The sequence below is a fragment of the Pleurodeles waltl genome, chromosome 2_1 (assembly GCF_031143425.1).
Source record: "Pleurodeles waltl isolate 20211129_DDA chromosome 2_1, aPleWal1.hap1.20221129, whole genome shotgun sequence".
Lineage (NCBI taxonomy): Eukaryota > Metazoa > Chordata > Amphibia > Caudata > Salamandridae > Pleurodeles > Pleurodeles waltl.
In genome coordinates, this window is record NC_090438.1 from 561,208,431 (window position 1) to 561,230,030 (window position 21,600).

The window sequence follows — 21,600 nt, forward strand, 5'->3', positions numbered from 1 at the left end:
ACATGCAAATAGCACCTCAGGATTGGTTAAAGGATTCCCATAACACAATACAACGAGGTTTATTGTATCACGACAACATGCTGTTAGTGCCCACCTCTGAATTACAAACACAGGTGATAATTTGGCATCACGCCTCACCGTTGGCAGGTCATCCTGGTTGGGTAAAAACCCTGGAAAATGTGCAAAAACACTTTTGGTGGGACACTATAAGAAAGGACATTAAGCAATTTGTCACTACCTGTCCAATTTTGTGCAAGACATAAATCTTCTCATAAGGCCCCTGACGGTTTGTTAATACCAATGCCAACACCCAAGCAACCTTGGCACACTGTGAGCGTAGACTTTATTGTAGGTTTACCACCTGTAAAATCTTTCACAACAGTGTTGGTTATAGTGGATTATTTATCTAAAATGGCACATTTTGTACCATTACGGAAATTACCCACGGCGGCAGAATTTGCCGATATTTTTATAAGGGAAATTGTGCGCTTACATGGTTTGCCAAGCAAAGTGGTGTCAGACCGAGGGAGCCAGTTCAACTCTAAATTTTGGAAAAAATTATGTAAAAAACTGAAAATAGATGTGGCATTATCCACTGCTTTCCACCCAGAGACAGATGGACAGACTGAACGACTGAACCAAACCTTACTTCAAACGCTACGTTGTTTATTGGCTGATTATTCTAGTGAATGGTTGGAAGCTCTCCCTGTAGCGGAGTTTGTTTATAATAATACTGAGCATTCAGCTCTACTTTGCTCACCATTCTATTTCTTGCAGGGGTATCATCCAAGAGCTATACCCATTTTGTTAGAAGATTCTCTGTTACCTACAGTAACGGATAGACTAACAAGGTTAGGTGACATACAAGACAAAGCCAGGAAACATTTATTAAAGTACAAGGAAAGCATGAAAAGACAAGCAGACAAACACAGATCTGAGGCCCCAATGTATAAAATCGGTGACAAGGTATGGCTCTCCACAAAGAACCTAAACATAGAGGGATCCCGAAAGCTGCAACCACGTTTCATTGGACCCTTTAGTATAACTGCCATAGTAAACCCGGTAACAGTAAAATTAGATTTACCAAAAGAATATCCAGTACATACTACATTCCATGTGTCCTTGCTTAAGCCGTACAATCCAAAAACCCGACCTGAACCACCACCTCCACCCATACCAATTAAGGGAAATCTAGAATATGAAGTGAAAAGCATAAAAGACTCAAAAAGAATTAGTGGACGTCTGTGTTATTTAGTAGAATGGAAAGGATATGATGAATCTGAGAATTCATGGGAACCAGCATCATATGTACATGCCCCACAGCTGATTAGACGGTTTTATTTAAAAAATCCAGGAAAACCCCGTCCTGTAGGAGGGCCTTTGAGGGGGGCAACTGTTAGGGTATGTGCACAGCAAAGAGCATGTCCCCTCTCACTGCACTAGTGGGTTCTGTAATAGCTCCCTTTTAAACTTACTATTGAAAGCCTTTCTTGTTATCTCACCTTCCCCCCCCCCCCTAGGCTTCTGTGTATGTTGTTTAATGTGCTGTTTTGTTTACACATTGGGCCTTGCTTTTACCAAGGCTTCTTTAAAACACTCCTCTCTAGGCCATGTGTTAATTTAACTCATTTGCATAATAACTGAAACTCTGCACACCTTTCAAGAACATGTGCAGCATGTGAGGACCACACCCAGCTCTTCAAACCACACCCAGCTCTGCACACCTTTCAAGAACATGTGCAGCATGTGAGGACCACACCCAGCCCTGTCTATAAAAGGCAGCCCCCGAGCCTCGCCCAGTGCTTGTGCTCGTCTACCTCCCGCTTACCTGAGGACAGATCCCTCGGCGCTGGCACTCCTGCTCTCTACAGACTTTCATTGGCTTCAATGGGCGCAGCTGCTGGCTCTTCCTTCTTCCGGTTTCCGGTTCCTCCTTGCCTCAGCCTCTCTCCTACAAGCAACCTGCAAAAGAGAAAGAAGACAAGGTTAGACTGATCAGTATCTCTTGCCAGCAACAAGTAAGTGCAAAACTTTTATTACCTGAAAGAACTTTGACTACAATTTCTGGATTCGTGTATAGACAATTTGAAACAAGATACCTTCCACGAACATTGTGATTCAAACTCTTTGTTACAACAATACTTTGCGGAACTTTGTGAAGCAAACATTTTTTTATGGAACTTTTAAGAATCGAACCGTGGAAACCATTAACAGCAAAGCAAACAGTAAATCAAGGACTTGCACAAATTACATGCTGTATTTTGACGTAAAAGTACAGTATTTGTTTTATAAAAGATTCTGGAAATATGGGAAAAGTGAGTCTGCTATTGGCAATTTAGGCTTTAGTTATATTAAGATGAATGTTTGATATTGATAATTCTGATAACGGTATTTGTTTAATGTTTTAGAAGCTTTAGAGTAATAGAAAGCACATCCCAGAGCAGTAACACATTCCAAACCTGGAAACTAGAGACCAGGATCCAAGAGGTACTTTTAGAAGAAATTTTCTAATAAATAAAGGGATAGTCAGGAACCCAGTTAGGAATAGGATGTACTTATCTGTTCTTTGTTTATGTTTCATTAGGCACCAGTTTCTACAGAAGTCAGAGAGGGCCGCAGATTTGTGCAGCACTTCAACAGTGGAAACGCAAGAACGCTGTTGTCTCTTTATTTTATTTTATCCACTTCCCCCCTTCCCTTGAGCTTCTGTTCTTAGTGCACTGTTTTAAAAACTAGTGTGCTGGAACAAGCAGTTTCAGGGTGGGGTCGGATTGTCTTCAACCTCCATCAGAACTGAACTAGGACTCAGGTGAGCTGGGCTTTGACAGAAGCACAAGCCTTAAATAAAAAAAAGAAATTCAGTTCTGGTGGACGATGAATATCGGGGAAGAAATAGAGGGCATTGACGTCACGGATATGGCGCAGGCCCTAAATGAGGACTTGGCTCATAATGAATCAGTGTCTGGCATCTTGCAACATATGCAAGAGGAAATAAAGAGATTAAAGATGGAGAATACCTCTTTAAAACAGGATTTAAGCAGGTATAAATTTAGGGTATCTCAGTGGAACACAGCTTTTACGCCTTTGTTTAAAACCTCCTCAGAGACAGGGGCGCCATCAAAACATACAACTTTGCCTCCCCCAGTTGAGGTCACTGTTAATGTTCCTAATGCTGTGCCCTTAGCAGCACCTGAACGTTTTCATGGAGATAGTAACAAATTCCATGTTTTTATCTATCAATGTCAATTACACTTCGTTTGTAAGCCACAGCAGTTCCCTACTGATGCTACGAAAGTGGCATTCGTCTTGTCTTATTTGGGTGGCACAGCAGCCAATTGGTCAATTCCTTTCGTGGAGAGAGATGATCCCATCCTCCATAATTGGAATCAATTTAAACGTACCATGACCAGCCTTTTTGCAAAACACACTTTCATGCAGGCAAGTGATAATGAGCTTTTAAATCTTAAACAAGGTAACAAGGATTTATTGACCTATCTCACTAGTTTTAATCGTTTACTCTCCGAGACACACTGGCCAGAAGAAAAGCGTGTCTCCCTTTTCTATAAAGGTTTGAGAGACGAGTTAAAAGACGCGCTGGCTCATATCATTGATTTGCCAGAAGACTATTCGGACTTTGTAGATTTAGTTGTGAAATTAGAACATAGACTAGGAGAAAGAAAGGGAGATAAATACAAACTGGAATCACAGTTAACTTTTATTAGACACGAGAAGAAAGACCCAGATAATAAACTCCCTGAACCTGAGCCTATGCAAATAGGGACACTCAGAGGTTCACTCACATCAGAGGAAAAAGAAAGAAGGAGAAAACTTCAATTATGTTTATATTGTGGAAGGGCAGGTCACTTTGCCAGAGAATGTCCAGTAAAGCCTAAAAATCCACGAAAGGGTGCTGTTTCCTCCACCTCCTCAACTGAATCGGGAAACGATTAAGCTCGACAAGGGGAGAGGTTACTTGTTGGAGAAAACATCTTAATCAAACCTCTAATGCTGCAGCCTTCATGGTACCGCACATACCTAGACATTTCATAATTCAGGTTGTTTTAATTGTTACTACCCAAGTGAGGCATTCTCTCCCTGTCCTACTGGACTCAGGCGCGACAGGAAATTTTGTAGATAATAAGTTAGCTGAAAACTTAGGACTTCCTATGTGCCTAAAGCCTTGTCCAGAAGCAGTATGTGCAGTGGATGGGTCAGAATTGACCTCTGGATTAATCACAAAACAAACAAGTCCACTTGTTATGGTCTGTCAGAACGGGCACACAGAGGTGATTAGCTTTGATCTGATAGATACTCCTAATTTTGGTTTGATTCTCGGGGTACCCTGGTTAACAACTCATAACCCAAAAATTGATTGGGTGAATAGAAATGTTACTTTGGATTCCTCTTTCTGTAGAACCAATTGCTATCAAGAAGCAGGTACAGAACAGAGCACAGTATTACACTGTGCTAGTGTTATACAAGATGAACCAAGTCTCCCTCCTGAATATTCTGACTTTAAAGACGTCTTTGATCCAGTAAAGGCTAGTGTGCTGCCCCCACATAGGTCTTATGACTGTCGTATAGATCTTATCCCAGGGGCCCCTTTACCTAATAACAGAGTATATGCTTTGACTGACGAAGAAACCAAATACTTAAGAACCTACCTAGATGACCTACTACAGTCTGGGTTCATCCGTCATTCCACATCTCCGGTGTCATCTCCACTCTTTTTTATCCCGAAGCCGGATAAATCCCTGCGCGTGTGTATCGATTATAGAGGACTAAATAAGGCTACAATAAAGAATAAATATCCTCTTCCTCTAATACCTGTGTTGTTGGATCAGTTAAGACATTCTACTGTATATACTAAACTAGATCTGCGGGGAGCTTACCACCTGGTCCGAGTAAAAGAGGGGGATGAGTGGAAGACAGCTTTCAAGACAAAGTTTGGTTTATTTGAGTACACAGTAATGCCCTTTGGGTTATGTAATGCCCCTGCGGCCTTTCAGTTCTTTATAAATGAGGTCCTACACGAATTCCTGGACGTTTGTGTCATAGTATACATAGACGACATCCTCATTTACTCTAAGAACTCAGAAGAACATACCCAACATGTTCGTGCAGTATTATCAAAGTTAAAAGAAAATCATCTTTTTGCTAAGTTAGAAAAGTGTACTTTTAATGTCAGCAAGGTGGACTTTTTAGGATACTGCCTGTCACCTCAAGGAATAACTATGGATGTAAAGAAAATCAGTGCTATTGCTGATTGGCCAGAACCATCCTCTGTAAAAGATATTCAGAAATTTCTGGGTTTCGCCAATTTTTATAGGAGGTTTATTGCACATTTTGCAGACATTGCGGCCCCAATAACTACCTTGTTGCGGAAAGGGCAACGATTTCTTTGGACTGATGAGGCGGCACACGCCTTTCAACTCCTAAAACAAAAGTTCACTTCAGCCCCAATTCTGAAACATCCTGATCCTGACTTGCCTTTTTTTGTTGAAGCGGATGCTTCACAAGTAGCTTTAGGAGGAGTTCTCTCTCAACGAGATGCAGTAGATGGACAGTTACATCCTATAGCCTTCTATTCCAAAAAGTTATTACCAGCTGAACAAAATTACACTGTGGCTGAAAGGGAACTACTAGCTATCAAAGTAGCCTTTTCAGAATGGAGGCACCATTTAATGGGAGCCAAGTACCCAGTTACAATCTTTTCTGACCATAGGAACCTACAGTTTTTTGGATCACTTAAAGCACTAACACCACGTCAGATGCGCTGGTTAATTTTTTTTAGCACATTTGACTTTGTAATAACCTATAGACCAGGTGCACAACAAATTCAATCTGATGTGTTATCTAGATACGGACATACTTCAGACATGAAACAAGATAAAATAGGAGAACCCATTATTCCTCCCCAAAAGTTTTTGGCACCAGTACAACAGAAGGATTTCATCACAGATCTATATAATGCACACATGCAAATAGCACCTCAGGATTGGTTAAAGGATTCCCATAACACAATACAACGAGGTTTATTGTATCACGACAACATGCTGTTAGTGCCCACCTCTGAATTACAAACACAGGTGATAATTTGGCATCACGCCTCACTGTTGGCAGGTCATCCTGGTTGGGTAAAAACCCTGGAAAATGTGCAAAAACACTTTTGGTGGGACACTATAAGAAAGGACATTAAGCAATTTGTCACTACCTGTCCAATTTGTGCAAGACATAAATCTTCTCATAAGGCCCCTGACGGTTTGTTAATACCAATGCCAACACCCAAGCAACCTTGGCACACTGTGAGCGTAGACTTTATTGTAGGTTTACCACCTGTAAAATCTTTCACAACAGTGTTGGTTATAGTGGATTATTTATCTAAAATGGCACATTTTGTACCATTACGGAAATTACCCACGGCGGCAGAATTTGCCGATATTTTTATAAGGGAAATTGTGCGCTTACATGGTTTGCCAAGCAAAGTGGTGTCAGACCGAGGGAGCCAGTTCAACTCTAAATTTTGGAAAAAATTATGTTAAAAACTGAAAATAGATGTGGCATTATCCACTGCTTTCCACCCAGAGACAGATGGACAGACTGAACGACTGAACCAAACCTTACTTCAAACGCTACGTTGTTTATTGGCTGATTATTCTAGTGAATGGTTGGAAGCTCTCCCTGTAGCGGAGTTTGTTTATAATAATACTGAGCATTCAGCTCTACTTTGCTCACCATTCTATTTCTTGCAGGGGTATCATCCAAGAGCTATACCCATTTTGTTAGAAGATTCTCTGTTACCTACAGTAACGGATAGACTAACAAGGTTAGGTGACATACAAGACAAAGCCAGGAAACATTTATTAAAGTACAAGGAAAGCATGAAAAGACAAGCAGACAAACACAGATCTGAGGCCCCAATGTATAAAATGGGTGACAAGGTATGGCTCTCCACAAAGAACCTAAACATAGAGGGATCCCGAAAGCTGCAACCACGTTTCATTGGACCCTTTAGTATAACTGCCATAGTAAACCCGGTAACAGTAAAATTAGATTTACCAAAAGAATATCCAGTACATACTATATTCCATGTGTCCTTGCTTAAGCCGTACAATCCAAAAACCCGACCTGAACCACCACCTCCACCCATACCAATTAAGGGAAATCTAGAATATGAAGTGAAAAGCATAAAAGACTCAAAAAGAATTAGTGGACGTCTGTGTTATTTAGTAGAATGGAAAGGATATGATGAATCTGAGAATTCATGGGAACCAGCATCATATGTACATGCCCCACAGCTGATTAGACGGTTTTATTTAAAAAATCCAGGAAAACCCCGTCCTGTAGGAGGGCCTTTGAGGGGGGCAACTGTTAGGGTATGTGCACAGCAAAGAGTATGTCCCCTCTCACTGCACTAGTGGGTTCTGTAATAGCTCCCTTTTAAACTTACTATTGAAAGCCTTTCTTGTTATCTCACCTTCCCCCCCCCCCTAGGCTTCTGTGTATGTTGTTTAATGTGCTGTTTTGTTTACACATTGGGCCTTGCTTTTACCAAGGCTTCTTTAAAACACTCCTCTCTAGGCCATGTGTTAATTTAACTCATTTGCATAATAACTGAAACTCTGCACACCTTTCAAGAACATGTGCAGCATGTGAGGACCACACCCAGCTCTTCAAACCACACCCAGCTCTGCACACCTTTCAAGAACATGTGCAGCATGTGAGGACCACACCCAGCCCTGTCTATAAAAGGCAGCCCCCGAGCCTCGCCCAGTGCTTGTGCTCGTCTACCTCCCGCTTACCTGAGGACAGATCCCTCGGCGCTGGCACTCCTGCTCTCTACAGACTTTCATTGGCTTCAATGGGCGCAGCTGCTGGCTCTTCCTTCTTCCGGTTTCCGGTTCCTCCTTGCCTCAGCCTCTCTCCTACAAGCAACCTGCAAAAGAGAAAGAAGACAAGGTTAGACTGATCAGTATCTCTTGCCAGCAACAAGTAAGTGCAAAACTTTTATTACCTGAAAGAACTTTGACTACAATTTCTGGATTCGTGTATAGACAATTTGAAACAAGATACCTTCCACGAACATTGTGATTCAAACTCTTTGTTACAACAATACTTTGCGGAACTTTGTGAAGCAAACATTTTTTTATGGAACTTTTAAGAATCGAACCGTGGAAACCATTAACAGCAAAGCAAACAGTAAATCAAGGACTTGCACAAATTACATGCTGTATTTTGACGTAAAAGTACAGTATTTGTTTTATAAAAGATTCTGGAAATATGGGAAAAGTGAGTCTGCTATTGGCAATTTAGGCTTTAGTTATATTAAGATGAATGTTTGATATTGATAATTCTGATAACGGTATTTGTTTAATGTTTTAGAAGCTTTAGAGTAATAGAAAGCACATCCCAGAGCAGTAACACATTCCAAACCTGGAAACTAGAGACCAGGATCCAAGAGGTACTTTTAGAAGAAATTTTCTAATAAATAAAGGGATAGTCAGGAACCCAGTTAGGAATAGGATGTACTTATCTGTTCTTTGTTTATGTTTCATTAGGCACCAGTTTCTACAGAAGTCAGAGAGGGCCGCAGATTTGTGCAGCACTTCAACAGTGGAAACGCAAGAACGCTGTTGTCTCTTTATTTTATTTTATCCACTTCCCCCCTTCCCTTGAGCTTCTGTTCTTAGTGCACTGTTTTAAAAACTAGTGTGCTGGAACAAGCAGTTTCAGGGTGGGGTCGGATTGTCTTCAACCTCCATCAGAACTGAACTAGGACTCAGGTGAGCTGGGCTTTGACAGAAGCACAAGCCTTAAATAAAAAAAAGAAATTCAGTTCTGGTGGACGATGAACATCGGGGAAGAAATAGAGGGCATTGACGTCACGGATATGGCGCAGGCCCTAAATGAGGACTTAGCTCATAATGAATCAGTGTCTGGCATCTTGCAACATATGCAAGAGGAAATAAAGAGATTAAAGATGGAGAATACCTCTTTAAAACAGGATTTAAGCAGGTATAAATTTAGGGTATCTCAGTGGAACACAGCTTTTACGCCTTTGTTTAAAACCTCCTCAGAGACAGGGGCGCCATCAAAACATACAACTTTGCCTCCCCCAGTTGAGGTCACTGTTAATGTTCCTAATGCTGTGCCCTTAGCAGCACCTGAACGTTTTCATGGAGATAGTAACAAATTCCATGTTTTTATCTATCAATGTCAATTACACTTCGTTTGTAAGCCACAACAGTTCCCTACTGATGCTACGAAAGTGGCATTCGTCTTGTCTTATTTGGGTGGCACAGCAGCCAATTGGTCAATTCCTTTCGTGGAGAGAGATGATCCCATCCTCCATAATTGGAATCAATTTAAACGTACCATGACCAGCCTTTTTGCAAAACACACTTTCATGCAGGCAAGTGATAATGAGCTTTTAAATCTTAAACAAGGTAACAAGGATTTATTGACCTATCTCACTAGTTTTAATCGTTTACTCTCCGAGACACACTGGCCAGAAGAAAAGCGTGTCTCCCTTTTCTATAAAGGTTTGAGAGACGAGTTAAAAGACGCGCTGGCTCATATCATTGATTTGCCAGAAGACTATTCGGACTTTGTAGATTTAGTTGTGAAATTAGAACATAGACTAGGAGAAAGAAAGGGAGATAAATACAAACTGGAATCACAGTTAACTTTTATTAGACACGAGAAGAAAGACCCAGATAATAAACTCCCTGAACCTGAGCCTATGCAAATAGGGACACTCAGAGGTTCACTCACATCAGAGGAAAAAGAAAGAAGGAGAAAACTTCAATTATGTTTATATTGTGGAAGGGCAGGTCACTTTGCCAGAGAATGTCCAGTAAAGCCTAAAAATCCACGAAAGGGTGCTGTTTCCTCCACCTCCTCAACTGAATCGGGAAACGATTAAGCTCGACAAGGGGAGAGGTTACTTGTTGGAGAAAACATCTTAATCAAACCTCTAATGCTGCAGCCTTCATGGTACCGCACATACCTAGACATTTCATAATTCAGGTTGTTTTAATTGTTACTACCCAAGTGAGGCATTCTCTCCCTGTCCTACTGGACTCAGGCGCGACAGGAAATTTTGTAGATAATAAGTTAGCTGAAAACTTAGGACTTCCTATGTGCCTAAAGCCTTGTCCAGAAGCAGTATGTGCAGTGGATGGGTCAGAATTGACCTCTGGATTAATCACAAAACAAACAAGTCCACTTGTTATGGTCTGTCAGAACGGGCACACAGAGGTGATTAGCTTTGATCTGATAGATACTCCTAATTTTGGTTTGATTCTCGGGGTACCCTGGTTAACAACTCATAACCCAAAAATTGATTGGGTGAATAGAAATGTTACTTTGGATTCCTCTTTCTGTAGAACCAATTGCTATCAAGAAGCAGGTACAGAACAGAGCACAGTATTACACTGTGCTAGTGTTATACAAGATGAACCAAGTCTCCCTCCTGAATATTCTGACTTTAAAGACGTCTTTGATCCAGTAAAGGCTAGTGTGCTGCCCCCACATAGGTCTTATGACTGTCGTATAGATCTTATCCCAGGGGCCCCTTTACCTAATAACAGAGTATATGCTTTGACTGACGAAGAAACCAAATACTTAAGAACCTACCTAGATGACCTACTACAGTCTGGGTTCATCCGTCATTCCACATCTCCGGTGTCATCTCCACTCTTTTTTATCCCGAAGCCGGATAAATCCCTGCGCGTGTGTATCGATTATAGAGGACTAAATAAGGCTACAATAAAGAATAAATATCCTCTTCCTCTAATACCTGTGTTGTTGGATCAGTTAAGACATTCTACTGTATATACTAAACTAGATCTGCGGGGAGCTTACCACCTGGTCCGAGTAAAAGAGGGGGATGAGTGGAAGACAGCTTTCAAGACAAAGTTTGGTTTATTTGAGTACACAGTAATGCCCTTTGGGTTATGTAATGCCCCTGCGGCCTTTCAGTTCTTTATAAATGAGGTCCTACACGAATTCCTGGACGTTTGTGTCATAGTATACATAGACGACATCCTCATTTACTCTAAGAACTCAGAAGAACATACGCAACATGTTCGTGCAGTATTATCAAAGTTAAAAGAAAATCATCTTTTTGCTAAGTTAGAAAAGTGTACTTTTAATGTCAGCAAGGTGGACTTTTTAGGATACTGCCTGTCACCTCAAGGAATAACTATGGATGTAAAGAAAATCAGTGCTATTGCTGATTGGCCAGAACCATCCTCTGTAAAAGATATTCAGAAATTTCTGGGTTTCGCCAATTTTTATAGGAGGTTTATTGCACATTTTGCAGACATTGCGGCCCCAATAACTACCTTGTTGCGGAAAGGGCAACGATTTCTTTGGACTGATGAGGCGGCACACGCCTTTCAACTCCTAAAACAAAAGTTCACTTCAGCCCCAATTCTGAAACATCCTGATCCTGACTTGCCTTTTTTTGTTGAAGCGGATGCTTCACAAGTAGCTTTAGGAGGAGTTCTCTCTCAACGAGATGCAGTAGATGGACAGTTACATCCTATAGCCTTCTATTCCAAAAAGTTATTACCAGCTGAACAAAATTACACTGTGGCTGAAAGGGAACTACTAGCTATCAAAGTAGCCTTTTCAGAATGGAGGCACCATTTAATGGGAGCCAAGTACCCAGTTACAATCTTTTCTGACCATAGGAACCTACAGTTTTTTGGATCACTTAAAGCACTAACACCACGTCAGATGCGCTGGTTATTTTTTTTTAGCACATTTGACTTTGTAATAACCTATAGACCAGGTGCACAACAAATTCAATCTGATGTGTTATCTAGATACGGACATACTTCAGACATGAAACAAGATAAAATAGGAGAACCCATTATTCCTCCCCAAAAGTTTTTGGCACCAGTACAACAGAAGGATTTCATCACAGATCTATATAATGCACACATGCAAATAGCACCTCAGGATTGGTTAAAGGATTCCCATAACACAATACAACGAGGTTTATTGTATCACGACAACATGCTGTTAGTGCCCACCTCTGAATTACAAACACAGGTGATAATTTGGCATCACGCCTCACTGTTGGCAGGTCATCCTGGTTGGGTAAAAACCCTGGAAAATGTGCAAAAACACTTTTGGTGGGACACTATAAGAAAGGACATTAAGCAATTTGTCACTACCTGTCCAATTTGTGCAAGACATAAATCTTCTCATAAGGCCCCTGACGGTTTGTTAATACCAATGCCAACACCCAAGCAACCTTGGCACACTGTGAGCGTAGACTTTATTGTAGGTTTACCACCTGTAAAATCTTTCACAACAGTGTTGGTTATAGTGGATTATTTATCTAAAATGGCACATTTTGTACCATTACGGAAATTACCCACGGCGGCAGAATTTGCCGATATTTTTATAAGGGAAATTGTGCGCTTACATGGTTTGCCAAGCAAAGTGGTGTCAGACCGAGGGAGCCAGTTCAACTCTAAATTTTGGAAAAAATTATGTTAAAAACTGAAAATAGATGTGGCATTATCCACTGCTTTCCACCCAGAGACAGATGGACAGACTGAACGACTGAACCAAACCTTACTTCAAACGCTACGTTGTTTATTGGCTGATTATTCTAGTGAATGGTTGGAAGCTCTCCCTGTAGCGGAGTTTGTTTATAATAATACTGAGCATTCAGCTCTACTTTGCTCACCATTCTATTTCTTGCAGGGGTATCATCCAAGAGCTATACCCATTTTGTTAGAAGATTCTCTGTTACCTACAGTAACGGATAGACTAACAAGGTTAGGTGACATACAAGACAAAGCCAGGAAACATTTATTAAAGTACAAGGAAAGCATGAAAAGACAAGCAGACAAACACAGATCTGAGGCCCCAATGTATAAAATGGGTGACAAGGTATGGCTCTCCACAAAGAACCTAAACATAGAGGGATCCCGAAAGCTGCAACCACGTTTCATTGGACCCTTTAGTATAACTGCCATAGTAAACCCGGTAACAGTAAAATTAGATTTACCAAAAGAATATCCAGTACATACTACATTCCATGTGTCCTTGCTTAAGCCGTACAATCCAAAAACCCGACCTGAACCACCACCTCCACCCATACCAATTAAGGGAAATCTAGAATATGAAGTGAAAAGCATAAAAGACTCAAAAAGAATTAGTGGACGTCTGTTTTATTTAGTAGAATGGAAAGGATATGATGAATCTGAGAATTCATGGGAACCAGCATCATATGTACATGCCCCACAGCTGATTAGACGGTTTTATTTAAAAATTCCAGGAAAACCCCGTCCTGTAGGAGGGCCTTTGAGGGGGGCAACTGTTAGGGTTTGTGCACAGCAAAGAGCATGTCCCCTCTCACTGCACTAGTGGGTTCTGTAATAGCTCCCTTTTAAACTTACTATTGAAAGCCTTTCTTGTTATCTCACCTTCTCCCCCCGTAGGCTTCTGTGTATGTTGTTTAATGTGCTGTTTTGTTTACACATTGGGCCTTGCTTTTACCAAGGCTTCTTTAAAACACTCCTCTCTAGGCCATGTGTTAATTTAACTCATTTGCATAATAACTGAAACTCTGCACACCTTTCAAGAACATGTGCAGCATGTGAGGACCACACCCAGCTCTTCAAACCACACCCAGCTCTGCACACCTTTCAAGAACATGTGCAGCATGTGAGGACCACACCCAGCCCTGTCTATAAAAGGCAGCCCCCGAGCCTCGCCCAGTGCTTGTGCTCGTCTACCTCCTGCTTACCTGAGGACAGATCCCTCGGCGCTGGCACTCCTGCTCTCTACAGACTTTCATTGGCTTCAATGGGCGCAGCTGCTGGCTCTTCCTTCTTCCGGTTTCCGGTTCCTCCTTGCCTCAGCCTCTCTCCTACAAGCAACCTGCAAAAGAGAAAGAAGACAAGGTTAGACTGATCAGTATCTCTTGCCAGCAACAAGTAAGTGCAAAACTTTTATTACCTGAAAGAACTTTGACTACAATTTCTGGATTCGTGTATAGACAATTTGAAACAAGATACCTTCCACGAACATTGTGATACAAACTCTTTGTTACAACAATACTTTGCGGAACTTTGTGAAGCAAACATTTTTTTATGGAACTTTTAAGAATCGAACCGTGGAAACCATTAACAGCAAAGCAAACAGTAAATCAAGGACTTGCACAAATTACATGCTGTATTTTGACGTAAAAGTACAGTATTTGTTTTATAAAAGATTCTGGAAATATGGGAAAAGTGAGTCTGCTATTGGCAATTTAGGCTTTAGTTATATTAAGATGAATGTTTGATATTGATAATTCTGATAACGGTATTTGTTTAATGTTTTAGAAGCTTTAGAGTAATAGAAAGCACATCCCAGAGCAGTAACACATTCCAAACCTGGAAACTAGAGACCAGGATCCAAGAGGTACTTTTAGAAGAACATTTCTAATAAATAAAGGGATAGTCAGGAACCCAGTTAGGAATAGGATGTACTTATCTGTTCTTTGTTTATGTTTCATTAGGCACCAGTTTCTACAGAAGTCAGAGAGGGCCGCAGATTTGTGCAGCACTTCAACAGTGGAAACGCAAGAACGCTGTTGTCTCTTTATTTTATTTTATCCACTTCCCCCCTTCCCTTGAGCTTCTGTTCTTAGTGCACTGTTTTAAAAACTAGTGTGCTGGAACAAGCAGTTTCAGGGTGGGGTCGGATTGTCTTCAACCTCCATCAGAACTGAACAAGGACTCAGGTGAGCTGGGCTTTGACAGAAGCACAAGCCTTAAATAAAAAAAAGAAATTCAGTTCTGGTGGACGATGAATATCGGGGAAGAAATAGAGGGCATTGACGTCACGGATATGGCGCAGGCCCTAAATGAGGACTTGGCTCATAATGAATCAGTGTCTGGCATCTTGCAACATATGCAAGAGGGAATAGAGAGATTAAAGATGGAGAATACCTCTTTAAAACAGGATTTAAGCAGGTATAAATTTAGGGTATCTCAGTGGAACACAGCTTTTACGCCTTTGTTTAAAACCTCCTCAGAGACAGGGGCGCCATCAAAACATACAACTTTGCCTCCCCCAGTTGAGGTCACTGTTAATGTTCCTAATGCTGTGCCCTTAGCAGCACCTGAACGTTTTCATGGAGATAGTAACAAATTCCATGTTTTTATCAATCAATGTCAATTACACTTCGTTTGTAAGCCACAACAGTTCCCTACTGATGCTACGAAAGTGGCATTCGTCTTGTCTTATTTGGGTGGCACAGCAGCCAATTGGTCAATTCCTTTCGTGGAGAGAGATGATCCCATCCTCCATAATTGGAATCAATTTAAACGTACCATGACCAGCCTTTTTGCAAAACACACTTTCATGCAGGCAAGTGATAATGAGCTTTTAAATCTTAAACAAGGTAACAAGGATTTATTGACCTATCTCACTAGTTTTAATCGTTTACTTACCGAGACACACTGGCCAGAAGAAAAGCGTGTCTCCCTTTTCTATAAAGGTTTGAGAGACGAGTTAAAAGACGCGCTGGCTCATATCGTTGATTTGCCAGAAGACTATTCGGACTTTGTAGATTTAGTTGTGAAATTAGAACATAGACTAGGAGAAAGAAAGGGAGATAAATACAAACTGGAATCACGGTTAACTTTTATTAGACACGAGAAGAAAGACCCAGATAATAAACTCCCTGAACCTGAGCCTATGCAAATAGGGACACTCAGAGGTTCACTCACATCAGAGGAAAAAGAAAGAAGGAGAAAACTTCAATTATGTTTATATTGTGGAAGGGCAGGTCACTTTGCCAGAGAATGTCCAGTAAAGCCTAAAAATCCACGAAAGGGTGCTGTTTCCTCCACCTCCTCAACTGAATCGGGAAACGATTAAGCTCGACAAGGGGAGAGGTTACTTGTTCGAGAAAACATCTTAATCAAACCTCTAATGCTGCAGCCTTCATGGTACCGCACATACCTAGACATTTCATAATTCAGGTTGTTTTAATTGTTACTACCCAAGTGAGGCATTCTCTCCCTGTCCTACTGGACTCAGGCGCGACAGGAAATTTTGTGGATAATAAGTTAGCTGAAAACTTAGGACTTCCTATGTGCCTAAAGCCTTGTCCAGAAGCAGTATGTGCAGTGGATGGGTCAGAATTGACCTCTGGATTAATCACAAAACAAACAAGTCCACTTGTTATGGTCTGTCAGAACGGGCACACAGAGGTGATTAGCTTTGATCTGATAGATACTCCTAATTTTGGTTTGATTCTCGGGGTACCCTGGTTAACAACTCATAACCCAAAAATTGATTGGGTGAATAGAAATGTTACTTTGGATTCCTCTTTCTGTAGAACCAATTGCTATCAAGAAGCAGGTACAGAACAGAGCACAGTATTACACTGTGCTAGTGTTATACAAGATGAACCAAGTCTCCCTCCTGAATATTCTGACTTTAAAGACGTCTTTGATCCAGTAAAGGCTAGTGTGCTGCCCCCACATAGGTCTTATGACTGTCGTATAGATCTTATCCCAGGGGCCCCTTTACCTAATAACAGAGTATATGCTTTGACTGACGAAGAAACCAAATACTTAAGAACTTACCTAGATGACCTACTACAGTCTCAGTTCATCCGTCATTCCACATCTCCGGTGTCATCTCCACTCTTTTTTATCCCGAAGCCGGATAAATCCCTGCGCGCGTGTATCGATTATAGAGGACTAAATAAGGCTACAATAAAGAATAAATATCCTCTTCCTCTAATACCTGTGTTGTTGGATCAGTTAAGACATTCTACTGTATATACTAAACTAGATCTGCGGGGAGCTTACCACCTGGTCCGAGTAAAAGAGGGGGATGAGTGGAAGACAGCTTTCAAGACAAAGTTTGGTTTATTTGAGTACACAGTAATGCCCTTTGGGTTATGTAATGCCCCTGCGGCCTTTCAGTTCTTTATAAATGAGGTCCTACACGAATTCCTGGACGTTTGTGTCATAGTATACATAGACGACATCCTCATTTACTCTAAGAACTCAGAAGAACATACCCAACATGTTCGTGCAGTATTATCAAAGTTAAAAGAAAATCATCTTTTTGCTAAGTTAGAAAAGTGTACTTTTAATGTCAGCAAGGTGGACTTTTTAGGATACTGCCTGTCACCTCAAGGAATAACTATGGATGTAAAGAAAATCAGTGCTATTGCTGATTGGCCAGAACCATCCTCTGTAAAAGATATTCAGAAATTTCTGGGTTTCGCCAATTTTTATCGGAGGTTTATTGCACATTTTGCAGACATTGCGGCCCCAATAACTACCTTGTTGCGGAAAGGGCAACGATTTCTTTGGACTGATGAGGCGGCACACGCCTTTCAACTCCTAAAACAAAAGTTCACTTCAGCCCCAATTCTGAAACATCCTGATCCTGACTTGCCTTTTTTTGTTGAAGCGGATGCTTCACAAGTAGCTTTAGGAGGAGTTCTCTCTCAACGAGATGCAGTAGATGGACAGTTACATCCTATAGCCTTCTATTCCAAAAAGTTATTACCAGCTGAACAAAATTACACTGTGGCTGAAAGGGAACTACTAGCTATCAAAGTAGCCTTTTCAGAATGGAGGCACCATTTAATGGGAGCCAAGTACCCAGTTACAATCTTTTCTGACCATAGGAACCTACAGTTTTTTGGATCACTTAAAGCACTAACACCACGTCAGATGCGCTGGTTAATTTTTTTTAGCACATTTGACTTTGTAATAACCTATAGACCAGGTGCACAACAAATTCAATCTGATGTGTTATCTAGATACGGACATACTTCAGACATGAAACAAGATAAAATAGGAGAACCCATTATTCCTCCCCAAAAGTTTTTGGCACCAGTACAACAGAAGGATTTCATCACAGATCTATTTAATGCACACATGCAAATAGCACCTCAGGATTGGTTAAAGGATTCCCATAACACAATACAACGAGGTTTATTGTATCACGACAACATGCTGTTAGTGCCCACCTCTGAATTACAAACACAGGTGATAATTTGGCATCACGCCTCACCGTTGGCAGGTCATCCTGGTTGGGTAAAAACCCTGGAAAATGTGCAAAAACACTTTTGGTGGGACACTATAAGAAAGGACATTAAGCAATTTGTCACTACCTGTCCAATTTGTGCAAGACATAAATCTTCTCATAAGGCCCCTGACGGTTTGTTAATACCAATGCCAACACCCAAGCATCCTTGGCACACTGTGAGCGTAGACTTTATTGTAGGTTTACCACCTGTAAAATCTTTCACAACAGTGTTGGTTATAGTGGATTATTTATCTAAAATGGCACATTTTGTACCATTACGGAAATTACCCACGGCGGCAGAATTTGCCGATATTTTTATAAGGGAAATTGTGCGCTTACATGGTTTGCCAAGCAAAGTGGTGTCAGACCGAGGGAGCCAGTTCAACTCTAAATTTTGGAAAAAATGATGTAAAAAACTGAAAATAGATGTGGCATTATCCACTGCTTTCCACCCAGAGACAGATGGACAGACTGAACGACTGAACCAAACCTTACTTCAAACGCTACGTTGTTTATTGGCTGATTATTCTAGTGAATGGTTGGAAGCTCTCCCTGTAGCGGAGTTTGTTTATAATAATACTGAGCATTCAGCTCTACTTTGCTCACCATTCTATTTCTTGCAGGGGTATCATCCAAGAGCTATACCCATTTTGTTAGAAGATTCTCTGTTACCTACAGTAACGGATAGACTAACAAGGTTAGGTGACATACAAGACAAAGTCAGGAAACATTTATTAAAGTACAAGGAAAGCATGAAAAGACAAGCAGACAAACACAGATCTGAGGCCCCAATGTATAAAATGGGTGACAAGGTATGGCTCTCCACAAAGAACCTAAACATAAAGGGATCCCGAAAGCTGCAACCACGTTTCATTGGACCCTTTAGTATAACTGCCATAGTAAACCCGGTAACAGTAAAATTAGATTTACCAAAAGAATATCCAGTACATACTACATTCCATGTGTCCTTGCTTAAGCCGTACAATCCAAAAACCCGACCTGAACCACCACCTTCACCCATACCAATTAAGGGAAATCTAGAATATGAAGTGAAAAGCATAAAAGACTCAAAAAGAATTAGTGGACGTCTGTTTTATTTAGTAGAATGGAAAGGATATGATGAATCTGAGAATTCATGGGAACCAGCATCATATGTACATGCCCCACAGCTGATTAGACGGTTTTATTTAAAAAATCCAGGAAAACCCCGTCCTGTAGGAGGGCCTTTGAGGGGGGCAACTGTTAGGGTTTGTGCACAGCAAAGAGCATGTCCCCTCTCACTGCACTAGTGGGTTCTGTAATAGCTCCCTTTTAAACTTACTATTGAAAGCCTTTCTTGTTATCTCACCTTCCCCCCCCCCTAGGCTTCTGTGTATGTTGTTTAATGTGCTGTTTTGTTTACACATTGGGCCTTGCTTTTACCAAGGCTTCTTTAAAACACTCCTCTCTAGGCCATGTGTTAATTTAACTCATTTGCATAATAACTGAAACTCTGCACACCTTTCAAGAACATGTGCAGCATGTGAGGACCACACCCAGCTCTTCAAACCACACCCAGCTCTGCACACCTTTCAAGAACATGTGCAGCATGTGAGGACCACACCCAGCCCTGTCTATAAAAGGCAGCCCCCGAGCCTCGCCCAGTGCTTGTGCTCGTCTACCTCCCGCTTACCTGAGGACAGATCCCTCGGCGCTGGCACTCCTGCTCTCTACAGACTTTCATTGGCTTCAATGGGCGCAGCTGCTGGCTCTTCCTTCTTCCGGTTTCCGGTTCCTCCTTGCCTCAGCCTCTCTCCTACAAGCAACCTGCAAAAGAGAAAGAAGACAAGGTTAGACTGATCAGTATCTCTTGCCAGCAACAAGTAAGTGCAAAACTTTTATTACCTGAAAGAACTTTGACTACAATTTCTGGATTCGTGTATAGACAATTTGAAACAAGATACCTTCCACGAACATTGTGATTCAAACTCTTTGTTACAACAATACTTTGCGGAACTTTGTGAAGCAAACATTTTTTTATGGAACTTTTAAGAATCGAACCGTGGAAACCATTAACAGCAAAGCAAACAGTAAATCAAGGACTTGCACAAATTACATGCTGTATTTTGACGTAAAAGTACAGTATTTGTTTTATAAAAGATTCTGGAAATATGGGAAAAGTGAGTCTGCTATTGGCAATTTAGGCTTTAGTTATATTAAGATGAATGTTTGATATTGATAATTCTGATAACGGTATTTGTTTAATGTTTTAGAAGCTTTAGAGTAATAGAAAGCACATCCCAGAGCAGTAACACATTCCAAACCTGGAAACTAGAGACCAGGATCCAAGAGGTACTTTTAGAAGAAAATTTCTAATAAATAAAGGGATAGTCAGGAACCCAGTTAGGAATAGGATGTACTTATCTGTTCTTTGTTTATGTTTCATTAGGCACCAGTTTCTACAGAAGTCAGAGAGGGCCGCAGATTTGTGCTGCACTTCAACAGTGGAAACGCAAGAACGCTGTTGTCTCTTTATTTTATTTTATCCACTTCCCCCCTTCCCTTGAGCTTCTGTTCTTAGTGGACTGTTTTAAAAACTAGTGTGCTGGAACAAGCAGTTTCAGGGTGGGGTCGGATTGTCTTCAACCTCCATCAGAACTGAACAAGGACTCAGGTGAGCTGGGCTTTGACACCTGGCTAGCAGGATCCCAGTGACACAAGGAAAAAAAAACGTACATACACTAAAAATGGAGGTAACATGCCAGGCAAGATGGTACTTTCCTACACAGGGTGAGTGCACACAGTTGCCAGCTGCCATGGAAGGAAACCAGAGGAACTCAGCCCAAATAGTCAATTTGAGGGGGCGGGTAGTTTCAGAAATGCACACCACTGTACCATGTGTGTACAAACTAATGATTATGTATGGGCATGGTGGGACACTGCTACTGCTCTGCATGGTAGGTGCTGACTGTGCATTTGTAAAATGACATTCATTGTGAATGGGGAGACTGTGCATTCAGGCGAGGTGGAAATGTACATGTGTACTGCATGGTACCTACACAAATACCCATGTGCCACTGGGTCTGACTATGCAATGCTTGTGGCACACCTGGGAGGGGATGGCAGAGAGACGGCCATTTGGGGACTACAACATATATGTCACGTGGACTGGGGGGAGCATGTGGCATATGCCAGGAGAGAGTATGATGCAACATTGCCTCACAGGGCCACTTGTACAAATTGGAGGATGTCAAACAGGGGCTTGACAAGGGAAATCAAGAAATACCTAGCCAACACAAATGATAGGACCCATGGAAGAACCGAGGCTCAAGTGGGTGGGCTTCTGGTGTAGGATTCAGATATAGGGACTTGACACTAATCACACGACCACTGCAATGTGGGTGAAGCCCTAACAATTGCTGTCTATTACAAACAACATGTAGTACCACTGGATATGGTCATGCATGATTGATGTGTCATAGGCATGTGAGAATGAGTGCATGATCTGGGTAGGATCCCTGTGTGCCACTTACCAGTGTACAGTGA